Raw genomic sequence first — 11,977 nt, 5'->3', positions numbered from 1 at the left:
AAAAAAAAAATTTTTAAAAAGCTGAGAAGACTTTCTATGTCATGTATTCTAAATTCAACATTTTACAGATAAATAAATTGAGATCCAGACAAATGATGGTACATGCCTGTTATCCCAGTGACTCAGGAGACTGAGGCAGGAGGATCACAAGTTTGATACCAGCCTTAGTAACTTAGCAAGACCCTCAGCAATATAAGTCCTATCTCAAAATACAAAACAAGCTAGATGCAGTGGTGCACACCTGTAATCCCAGCAACTCAGGAGACTGAGGCAGGAAGATTGCAAATTTGAGGCCAGCCTTTGCAATTTAGCAAGGCCTTAAGCAACTTAACAAGACTCTGTCTCAAAATGAAAAATAAAAAAGGCTGGGGTCGTAGCTCAGTGGTAGAGCACTTGCTTAGCATGTGTGAAGCACAGGGTTCAATTTCTCAGCATCACATATAAATAAATAAAGATCCATTGACAACTAAAAAAAAAATATTTTAAAAAGGCTGGTGATGTAGCTCAATGATAAAGTGCCCCTGGGTTCAATCCTTAGTACCAAAAATAGAAATAAAAAATAAATATGGTTGGAGCCTGGGGATATAGCTCAGTGATATACAACTTGCCTACCATGTGTGAGGTACTGGGTTCAATCTCCAACACCACCAAAAAAAAAAAAAAAAAAAAGTCTAGAGCACCCCTGGGCTCAATTCTCAGTACAAACAACAACAAAAAACAGACATATAAACCAATGGAATAGAATAAAATAGAGCAGAGGACACAGAGACAGATCCACACAATACAGTCATCTGATCCTTGGCAAAGGCACCAAAAACATACATTGGAGAAAAGACAGCCTTTTTTAGCAAATAACTGGTAGGAAAATTGGATAGCCATATGCAGAAGAATGAAACTAAATCCCTCTCTCTCAACCTGCACAAAAGTCAACTCAAAACAGATCAAAGATCTAGGAACTAGACCAGAAACTTTGCAAACTATCAGAAGAAAATGTAATGTCAACACTTCAACATATAGCCACAGGCAACAAATCCCTCAATAGGACTCCTGAAGCTCAGGAAATAACATTAAGAATCAACAAATTGCAGGTGCACGCCTATAATCCCAGCGGCTCAGGAGACTGAGATAGGAGGATTCTGAGTTCAAAGCCAGTCTCAGCAACTTAGTGAGACCCTAAGCAACTTAGTGAGACCCTGTATCTAAATAAAATATATATAAAAAGGGCTGAGGATGGGGCACAGAGGTTAAGTGTCCCTGGGTTCAATCCCCAGTAACAAAAAAAAAAAAGAAGAATCAACAAATGGTATGGCATCAAATTTAAAAGCTTCTGCAGAGCTAAGGAGATAATTAAAAGTGTGAAGAGAGCAGAATGGGAGAAGTCTTTGCCAGCTAGTCTTCCAACAGATGATTAATATCCAGAATATATAAAGAATGCAACCACCAAAAACAAATAATCCAATCAATAAATGGACACCTCTCAAAAGAAGAAATACAAATAGACAATGAACATAAACAAAAATGTTCAATATTTTTAGTAATCATGGAAATACAAATCAAAATTACATTAAGATTTCATCTCATTCCAGTTAGAATGGCAGTCATCAAGAATAGAAATATAATGGAAGAACTTTAGATAGGGCAAAGGGGAGGGAGGGGTATGGAGGTAGGAAAGATGGTGGAATGAGATGGACATCATTACCCTAAGTACATGTATGAAGACACAAATGGTGTGACTCTACTTTGTATACAACCAGAGACATGAAAAATTATGCTCTATATGTGTACTATGAATTGAAATGCATTCTGCTATCATGCATAACAAATTAGAATGAATAAATACATTTTAAAAAAGAATAGAAATGTAATAAATGCTGGTGAAGATGTAGGTGAAAAGGAATTCTTATACATTATGGGGTTGTAAATTAGTACAACTACAATGGAAACCAGTGTGAAGGTTTTTCCAAAAACTAGGAATAGAATTACCATGACCCAGTTATTCCATTCTTTGATATTTATCCACAAGAATTAAAGTCAGCATACTATAGGAATAGAAAAAATATGGAATCAGCCTAGGTGACTGTCAACAGATGAATGGATAAAGAAAATGTGGTATATATATACACAATGGAGTTTTACTTAGCCATGAAGAACAAAATTATGTCATTCACCTATGAATGGAATGCGAGAGCATTATGTTTAGTGAAATAAGCCAGACTCAGAGTCAAGGGTCATATATTTTCTCTCTCATATGTGGAAGCTAGAGAGAAAAAAAGAACAAAAGGGAGGGAATTCAGGAAAATGGAAGGGAGACTACTAAGTAGAGGAAATGGACCAGGAGAAGGGAAAGGGGAGGTACTATGGAAATAAATTATGTAATTTATGGAAATAAATTATGTAATTGCATGTACAAATACATAACAATGAAACCCACTATTATGTACAGTCATAATGAACCAATTAAAAATATCTTTTTTTTTTTTCAGATTGTCAATGATTTATTATATCCCTTAATATATGTGATAATATTGTTTTATTGTTATTTTGAATTTAAATCAATATTTTTTTTTTAAATTTTTTATTGTTGGCTGTTCAAAACATTACATAGTTCTTGATATATCATATTTCACTCTTTGATTCAAGTGGGTTATGAGCCCCCATTTTTACCCCATATACAGATTGCAGAATCACATCAGTTACACATCCATTGATTTACATATTGCCATACTAGTGTCTGTTGTGTTCTGCTGCCTTTCCTATCCTCTACTATCCCCCCTCCCCTCCCCTCCCCTCCCCTCTTCTCTCTCTGCCCCCTCTACTGACATTCATTTGTCCCCCTTGTATTATTTTTCCCTTTCCCCTCACTTCCTCTTGTATGTACTTTTGTATAACTCTGAGGGTCTCCTTCCATTTCCATGCAATTTCCCTTCTCTCTCCCTTTCCCTCCCACCTCTCATCTCTGTTTAATGTTGATCTTCTTCTCATGCTCTTCGACCCTACTCTGTTCTTAGTTACTCTCCTTATATCAAAGAAGACCCTTGACTCTGAGTCTGGCTTATTTCACTAAACATAATGCTCTCGCATTCCATTCATACCATCCATTTCCCTGTAAATTCTATGATTTTGTCATTTTTTAATGCAGAGTAATACTCCATTGTGTATAAATGCCACATTTTTTTTATCCATTCATCTATTGAAGGGCATCTAGGTTGGTTCCACAGTCTTGCTATTGTGAATTGTGCTGCTATGAACATCGATGTAGCAGTGTCCCTGTAGCATGCTCTTTTTAGGTCTTTAGGGAATAGACCAAGAAGGGGAATAGCTGGGTCAAATGGTGGCTCCATTCCCAGCTTTCCAAGAAATCTCCATACTGCTTTCCAAATTGGCTGCACCAATTTGCAGTCCCACCAGCAATGTACAAGTGTACCCTTTTCCCCACATCCTCGCCAGCACTTGTTGTTGTTTGACTTCATAATGGCTGCCAATCTTACTGGAGTGAGATGGTATCTTAGGGTGGTTTTGATTTGCATTTCTCTGACAGCTAGAGATGGTGAGCATTTTTTCATGTACTTGTTGATTGACTGTATGTCCTCCTCTGAGAAGTGTCTGTTCAGGTCCTTGGCCCATTTGTTGATTGGGTTGTTTGTTCTCTTATTGTCTAATTTTTTGAGTTCTTTGTATACTCTGGATATTAGGGCTCTATCTGAAGTGTGAGGAGTAAAGATTTGTTCCCAGGGTGTAGGCTCCCTATTTACCTCTCTTATTGTTTCTTTTGCTGAGAAAAAACTTTTTAGTTTGAGTAAGTCCCATTTGTTGATTCTAGTTATTAACTTTTGTGCTATGGGTGTCCTATTGAGGAATTTGGAGCCCGACCCCACAGTATGTAGATCGTAGCCAACTTTTTCTTCTATCAGACGGCGTGTCTCTGATTTGATATCAAGCTCCTTGATCCATTTTGAATTAACTTTTGTGCATGGCGAGAGAAAGGGATTCAGTTTCATTTTGTTGCATATGGATTTCCAGTTTTCCCAGCACCATTTGTTGAAGATGCTATCCTTCCTCCATTGCATGCTTTTAGCCCCTTTATCAAATATAAGATAGTTGTAGTTTTGTGGATTGGTTTCTGTGTCCTCTATTCTGTACCATTGGTCCACCCGCCTGTTTTGGTACCAGTACCATGCTGTTTTTGTTACTATTGCTCTGTAGTATAGTTTGAAGTCTGGTATCGCTATACCGCCTGATTCACACTTCCTGCTTAGCATTGTTTTTGCTATTCTGGGTCTTTTATTTTTCCATATGAATTTCATGATTGCTTTCTCTATTTCTACAAGAAATGCCGTTGGGATTTTGATTGGCATTGCATTAAACCTATAGAGAACTTTTGGTAATATCGCCATTTTGATGATGTTAGTTCTGCCTATCCATGAACAGGGTATATTTTTCCATCTTCTAAGATCTTCTTCTATTTCTCTCTTTAGGGTTCTGTAGTTTTCATTGTATAAGTCTTTCACCTCTTTTGTTAGGTTGATTCCCAAGTATTTTATTTTTTTTGAAGATATTGTGAATGGAGTGGTTGTCCTCATTTCCATTTCAGAGGATTTGTCGCTGATATACAGGAATGCCTTTGATTTATGCGTGTTGATTTTATATCCTGCCACTTTGCTGAATTCATTTATTAGCTCTAATAGTTTCTTTGTAGAGCCTTTTGGGTCTGCTAGGTATAGAATCATATCATCTGCAAATAGTGATAATTTAAGTTCTTCTTTTCCTATTTTGATGCCTTTAATTTCTTTCGTCTGTCTAATTGCTCTGGCCAGTGTTTCGAGAACTATGTTGAACAGAAGTGGAGAGAGAGGGCATCCCTGTCTTGTTCCAGATTTTAGAGGGAATGCCTTCAGTTTTTCTCCATTCAGAATGATGCTAGCCTGAGGCTTAGCATAGATTGCTTTTACAATATTGAGGTATGTTCCTGTTATCCCTAGTTTTTCTAGAGTTTTGAACATAAAGGGATGCTGTACTTTGTCGAATGCTTTTTCCGCATCTATCGAGATGATCATATGGTTCTTATTTTTAAGTCTATTGATGTGGTGAATAACATTTATTGATTTCCGTATATTGAACCAGCCTTGCATCCCAGGGATGAATCCTACTTGATCATGGTGTACAATTTTTTTGATATGTTTTTGTATCCGATTCGCCAGAATTTTATTGAGGATTTTTGCATCTAGGTTCATTAGAGATATTGGTCTGTAGTTTTCTTTCTTTGAAGTGTCTTTGTCTGGTTTAGGTATCAGGGTGATGTTGGCCTCGTAGAATGAATTTGGAAGTTCTCCCTCTTTTTCTATTTCCTGAAGTAGCTTGAAAAGTATTGGTATTAGTTCCTCTTTAAAGGTTTTGTAAAACTCTGCTGTATACCCATCCGGTCCTGGGCTTTTCTTAGTTGGTAGTCTTTTGATGGTTTCTTCTATTTCCTCAATTGATATTGGTCTGTTTAGGTTGTCTATATCCTCCTGACTCAATCTGGGCAGATCATATGACTTAAGAAATTTATCTATGCCTTCACTATCTTCTAATTTATTGGAGTATAAGGATTCAAAATAGTTTTTGATTATCTTCTGTATTTCTGAAGTGTCTGTTGTGATATTGCCTTTTTCATCCCGTATGCTAGTAATTTGAGTTCTCTCTCTTCTTCTCTTCGCTAGCATCGCTAAGGGTCTGTCGATTTTGTTTATTTTTTCAAAGAACCAACTTTTAGTTTTGTCAATTTTTTCAATTGTTTCTTTTGTTTCGATTTCATTAATTTCAGCTCTGATTTTAATTATTTCTTGCCTTCTACTTCTTTTGCTGTTGTTTTGCTCTTCTTTTTCAAGGATTTTGAGATGAAGTATGAGATCATTTATTTGTTGGTTTTTTCTTTTTTTAAGGAATGAACTCCAAGCAATGAATTTTCCTCTTAGAACTGCTTTCAATGTGTCCCATAGATTCCGATATGTTGTGTCTGTGTTTTCATTTATCTCTAAGAATTTTTTAATTTCCTCCTTGATGTCTTCTATAACCCATTGATCATTCAGTAACCTATTGTTCATTCTCCAAGTGATGTATGCTTTTTCCTTCCTTCTTTTATCGTTGATTTTCAGTTTCATTCCATTATGATCAGATAAGATGCATGGTATTATCTCTACTCCTTTATATTGTCTAAGAGTTGCCCTGTGACATAATATATGATCTATTTTTGAGAAGGATCCATGTGCTGCTGAGAAAAAAGTGTAACTGCTTGATGTTGGGTGGTATACTCTATATATGTCAATTAGGTCTAGGTTATTAATAGTGTTATTGAGTTCTATAGTTTCCTTATTCAACTTTTGTTTGGAAGATCTGTCCAGTGGCGAGAGAGGTGTGTTGAAGTCTCCCATGATTATGGTATGGTGGTCTATTAGACTCTTGAACTTGAGAAGAGTTTGTTTGACGAACATAGCTGCACCATTGTTTGGGGCATAAATATTTATGATTGTTATGTCTTGTTGGTGTATGGTTCCCTTAAGCAGTATGTAGTGTCCCTCTTTATCCCTTTTGATTAACTTTGGCTTGAAATCTATTTTATTTGATATGAGTATGGACACTCCTGCTTGTTTCCGAAGTCCATATGAGTGATATGATTTTTCCCAACCTTTCACCTTCAGCCTATGTATGTCTTTTCCTATCAAATGCGTCTCCTGTAGGCAGCATATTGTTGGGTCTTGTTTTGTGATCCATTCTACTAGCCTGTGTCTCTTAATTGGTGAGTTTAAGCCATTAACATTTAGGGTTATTATTGAGATATGGGTTGTTCTTCCAGCCATATTTGTTTATTTCTGTTACTAAACATGGTTTGTTTTCCTCTTTGATTATATTCCCCCCTTTACTGTCCTACGTCCCACTGTTGGTTTTCATTGTTATTTTCCATTTCCTCTTCCTGTAATATTTTGCCAAGGATGTTTTGAAGAGATGGTTTTAAAATTTTTTAAAAAATTAAAATAAAATGAAATTTAAAATTTCATTATGAGCTCAAGGATTTAAGTATACTTGAGGAATTAATTTTAATCCATTGCCATTATTATTTCTATCAACACTCCAGTTGTCCCAGTTGAAGAAGTTCATTGAGAACTTCTTTATGCAGTTTCTAGAGTTTTTTGTTTGTTGGTACCAGGGATTGAACTTACCCACTGAGCCATATCCAAAGCCCCCCACCCTTTTTTTGGGGGGGGATTTTATTTAGAGTCAGGGTCTTACAGAGTTGTTTAGAGCCTTGCTAAGTTTCTTTTATTTTTAGAGAATTTTTTTTAATATTTATTTTTCAGTTCTCTGCGGACACAACGTCTTTGTTTGTATGTGGTGCTGAGGATCAAACCCGGGCTGCACGCATGCCAGGCAAGCGTGCTACCGCTTGAGCCATATCCCCAGCCCCTAGAGCCTTGCAAAGTTTCTGAGGCTGGCTTTGAAGATGTGATCCTCCTGCCTCAGCTTCCAGAGCCACTGGGAATACAGGTGTGTACCACTGCGCTGGCCCCAGAAATTTGTTGTTTTGTTTTGTTTTTTACATTATCCTAGAAGCATCTGATTGCATCCTTGCTAGATGGTATGACAAAGTATTATAGGTGTATCTCCTATTTTTTCTGTTCCAGATTTATAAACAGTTCCTGGGCTGATTCACTTATTGTGAAATTTTTTGTTGGAATTTTACTTTTATTTTTCCTTTTTTTCTCTTCATGGTACTGGGACTTGAGCTCAGGGGCACTCTACTATAGAGCTATATCTCTAGTCCTACACCTCCTTTTTTAAAAGACAAGGTTGTCAAGGTTAGCCTCAAACTTGTGATCTTCCAACCTCAGCCATCTGAGTCACTGGGATAAGAGACATGCAGTACTGCACCAGACAGATTTTTCACTTTTAAGTTATATTTTATGATGGCTAAGAACACATCTTGGTAGTTATTTGTCTGAATTTTGTGTGACCTGGGTTGAAGCTGGGTTCTTCTAGGGAAGATTAGTATTTGTTCTTGTCAAATGCCTCCATGTAAGACCACTTTCTATGTAAAAATTTTGGCTTGAAGTCTCTAAAAGCATGTGAATATGATCTTCAAACTTATCTGAGAGTAACAAATTCTTGAGAAAGATCTTTTTATGCAGAGCAAGGTTAAATAAAACACCATCATCTCTATGATGATAGAAAACTCTAGTTTATTTTTTCACTGAAGGTTCAAGTTCTTCCTGGGTATCTGAATTCCAATTCCCTGCTTCATTCTCTATCCCTGTATATCTATCCAAATACCATATTCTTGATTAGTTAATAAATAATGTCCTTCACTTCCCTATCTATTCAATTTGTGTTTCTCCTCCAGTTTTAGGTAACTGTGTATTTTTTTTTCCTCTGGACAGAGTCAGACAGAAAGACAGGCAGAAATGTCCTGAACTTTTACTTTCTTAAGTGCTCAATGTACATTTAAAATAATATTTATGATGTTTGAGTCAGCAATTTTAGGGACTAGAAAGCAGAGGGTTTCCAGAAAATCTAAGTAGAAATACTGCTGGAAACAGAATGCCAAACATTTCTGTGCTATCAACTCTTCTTTTTCTCATCTCCTCACAGTCTCTTGGGAGAAAACATATAATGGAGATGTGAGGGCCTCTCCAGTCAACATAGCCTTACCTGGAGTCTAAAAAGCCAAAACAGTGTAGCATAGCTTTCCCCATTAAGATTCTGCTTAATTCTGAGGATTTTATTAACTTTGGTTCTGTTTAATTTTACCCATTATCCTTTTTCTCCAAAATGGGCATTATGGGGGCTCTAATGGCTTTTTGAACATCAAACAGCTCTTGAAAGTAAAATTTGATGAATTGAGTATGAATGAAGTAAACAGGAATTAAATTTTCATTGAAATACATATGGACTTAATAATTAGCAGGAAAGCTCTTCATAATAAACTAAATTATTAGGATATTGTTTGAGAAAGGGGAAACATGGCTGGATTGTACTCTCAGATTTTAATTTTTTTTCTGAAACAATGATGTCACGGCCAGAGAATAATTAGTCCCAAACAGGAAGTAAAAAATGCTAGTACACTCCTATCTCTCACCATGCACAAAACTCAACTCAAACTGGATCAAGGATCTAGGAATTAGTATCTAGAATTCAGAGATCCTGTGCCTAATAGAGGAAAAAGGCCCAAATCTTCATCCTGTTGGATTAGGCCCCGACTTACTTAACAAGAATCCTAAAGCACAAGAACTAAAATCAAGAATTAATAAATGGGATGAATTCAAACTAAAAAGCCTCTTCTCAGCAAACAAAGCAATCAATGAAGTAAACAGAGAGTCCATACTTTGGGAGCAAATTTTTGCCACACACATGTCAGATAGAGCATATATGTGTGTGTGTGTGTGTGTGTGTGTGTGTGTGTGTGCATGCATGCGTTTGCGCGCATGCTCTAGGATATATAAAGGATATATAAAGAACTCAAAAAACTTAACACCAAAAAAAAAAAAAATCAATAAATGGGCTAACGAGCTGAACAGACACTTCTCAGAAAAAGATATACATTCAATCAACAAATATATGAAAAAATGTTCAGCATCTCTACTAACTAGAGAAATGCAAATCAAAACTACTCTAAGATTTCATATCACACCAGTAAGAATGGCAGCTATCAAGAATACAGACAACAATAAATATTGGTGAGGATGTTGGGGGAAAGGCGCACTCATACATTGCTGGTGGGACTGCAAATTGGTGCAGCCAATCTGGAAAGTAGTATGGAGATTCATTAGAAAACTTGGAATGGAACCACCATTTGACCCAGCTGTCCCACTCCTTGGTCTATAACCCAAAGACTTAAAATCAGCATACTACAGTAATGCAGCCACATCAAAGTTCATAGCAGCTTAATTCACAATACCTAAACTGTGGAACCAACCTCGATGCCCTTCAATAGATGAATGGATAAAGAAACTATGGTATATATACCCACAATGGTATATTACTCAGCATTAAAAGAGAATAAAATTATGGCATTTTCAGGTAAATGGATAGAGTTGGAGAATATCATGCTAAGTGAAGTAAGCCAATCCCCTAAATCCAAAGGCCAAATGTTCTCTCTGATAAGTGGATGCTGATTCATAAGGGGGCGGGTGGAGTATGAGGAAAATGGAGGAACTTTGATTGGGCAAAGGGGAGGGAAGATAGGGAGGGTTCATGGTGGCAGGAAAGATGGTGGAATGAGATAGACATCCTTACCTAGGTACATGTATGACTGAATGGTGTGACACAACATTGTGTATAACTACAGAAATGTAAAGTTGTGCTGCAACTGTGTACAATGAATCAAAATGCATTCTGCTGTTGTATATACCTAATTAAAATAAATTAATTAATTTTAAAAATGCTGACAGTTTCTGCTGGGTAGTAAGCAATTAAGGAGTTTCTGCTTAATCTCTATTTTACAAATGTTTCAAACATCACTAAGCTTATGTCTAGGGAAGAAACTTCTTTCATGCCTGCCCTCAGGAGTTCATAGTTTGGTAGAGGAGTGGATGTGCAAAGAAATAAAAACAATGGGATGTTTAGAGTCTGACGCAGAGAGAAGAGGAGTTAGTACATTGTGCCTGAAGGCATCTAGAAAGGCAGCAGGATGAGAGTTTGGGCTGCGTCCTAAAGGAAGAGCTGCTTGCCTGGTGGACTCTGCTGGGCAGGGGAGCAACACCTGTGGAGACTCAGAGCCAGGAAGACAGCTTGGAATTTTTAAGGAAGTGCCTTTAAAGTGGGAAGCCATGATACAGGAGAGGAGGACACATTAAAGTTGGGGTTGCAGGGCCAGTTCGAGTCCCAACTAAAGAGGGATCTGGGGCTTTATCCTGAAAGATCAATATTGTGATTGTCATCACAGTGTCTCAGCCCTCACTTTACATAGACATAAGATAACTTTTATTGAGGCATAATTTATGTACAATAAATAAACCCATTTCAAGTACACGTCTCGGTAACTTTTTTTTTTTTTTTTTAATACCAGGGATTGAACCCAGGGGCACTTAACCACTGAGCCAATCCCCAGCTGCCCCCCCCCCCATTTTTTTTTTTATTTTGATACAGGGTTTTTCTAAGTTGCTTAGGGCCTCTCTAAATTCCTAAGGCTGACTTTGAACTTGTGATCCTCCTGCTTCAGCCATCTGAGCCACTGGGATATTACCTGTTGACATTTAGTGATAGACATCTGAGTCATTTCCAGTTTCTGGCTTTTATAAAGCTACTATGGACATTTATGTATGAATCTGTGTCAACATTTACTGTAACATGTGTTGTAGCTAATAAATCTGGGTATATCCTACCACCCCATCACCACTAGCCAAAAAATATGAGTGGTGGCAGGCAGAAATATGAAAGTTTGCCTCAAACCTAGACAAATAGTTCCTTCCTACCCTGGCAAAAGTAGTTGGTCCAAGGAGCAGTCATTGACCCAAAGTTAGAGGCTTTTCTCATAAGAAAGAAATATTTTGATCCTTCGGTTCATAAGCGTGATGATTGGGTATTCACGCTCTTGTGTGAGATGTGCCTCCCTCTAAACCTTGTTATGACATCGGCACATTACCCGTCTGACGTGAAAAAAAAAAAAGAAAGAAAGAAAGAAATATTTTCCACTAGGGTTGCTAAAATGGGACTGTGAAAGCTTGAACTGCCATACCTTTCTACCCTGGTTGCATGAGGAAGCCCTTATGTGGTAGGAGAGAACAAGAACCACACAGAGGAAAAAGAGAGTAGGGGGAGAGAATGAGACTCCCTGCCTTCTCCAGGAATTAGATTGAAACTTGACCACATCAATGTTCAGATGGAACTGGGACCCTGAGGAACCCAGTGAAGAAGAAACTGGAGGCTAGAGGAGAAGGGACATAAAGGAGGCAGCTGAAAGTCATGTATCATAGTCTCAGTGTCCTGATTTGCAAGGGTTCAGCCC

General features: G+C 37.3%; 1 non-coding gene across 1 annotated transcript; it reads left to right on the top strand.

Moving 5' to 3' along the window:
- Positions 1 to 11,522: 11,522 nt before the first annotated feature.
- Positions 11,523 to 11,624, top strand: LOC125619246. Its single transcript, XR_007350744.1, has one exon. It is a non-coding gene; the product is annotated as a small nucleolar RNA U13 (small nucleolar RNA).
- The last annotated feature ends 353 nt before the right edge of the window (positions 11,625 to 11,977 follow it).

Source organism: Marmota marmota, unplaced genomic scaffold, assembly GCF_001458135.2.
Source record: "Marmota marmota marmota unplaced genomic scaffold, marMar, whole genome shotgun sequence".
Classification (NCBI taxonomy): domain Eukaryota; kingdom Metazoa; phylum Chordata; class Mammalia; order Rodentia; family Sciuridae; genus Marmota; species Marmota marmota.
Note: the sequence above shows the minus strand (reverse complement) of the source record. Positions and strands in the feature narration are given on the sequence as shown.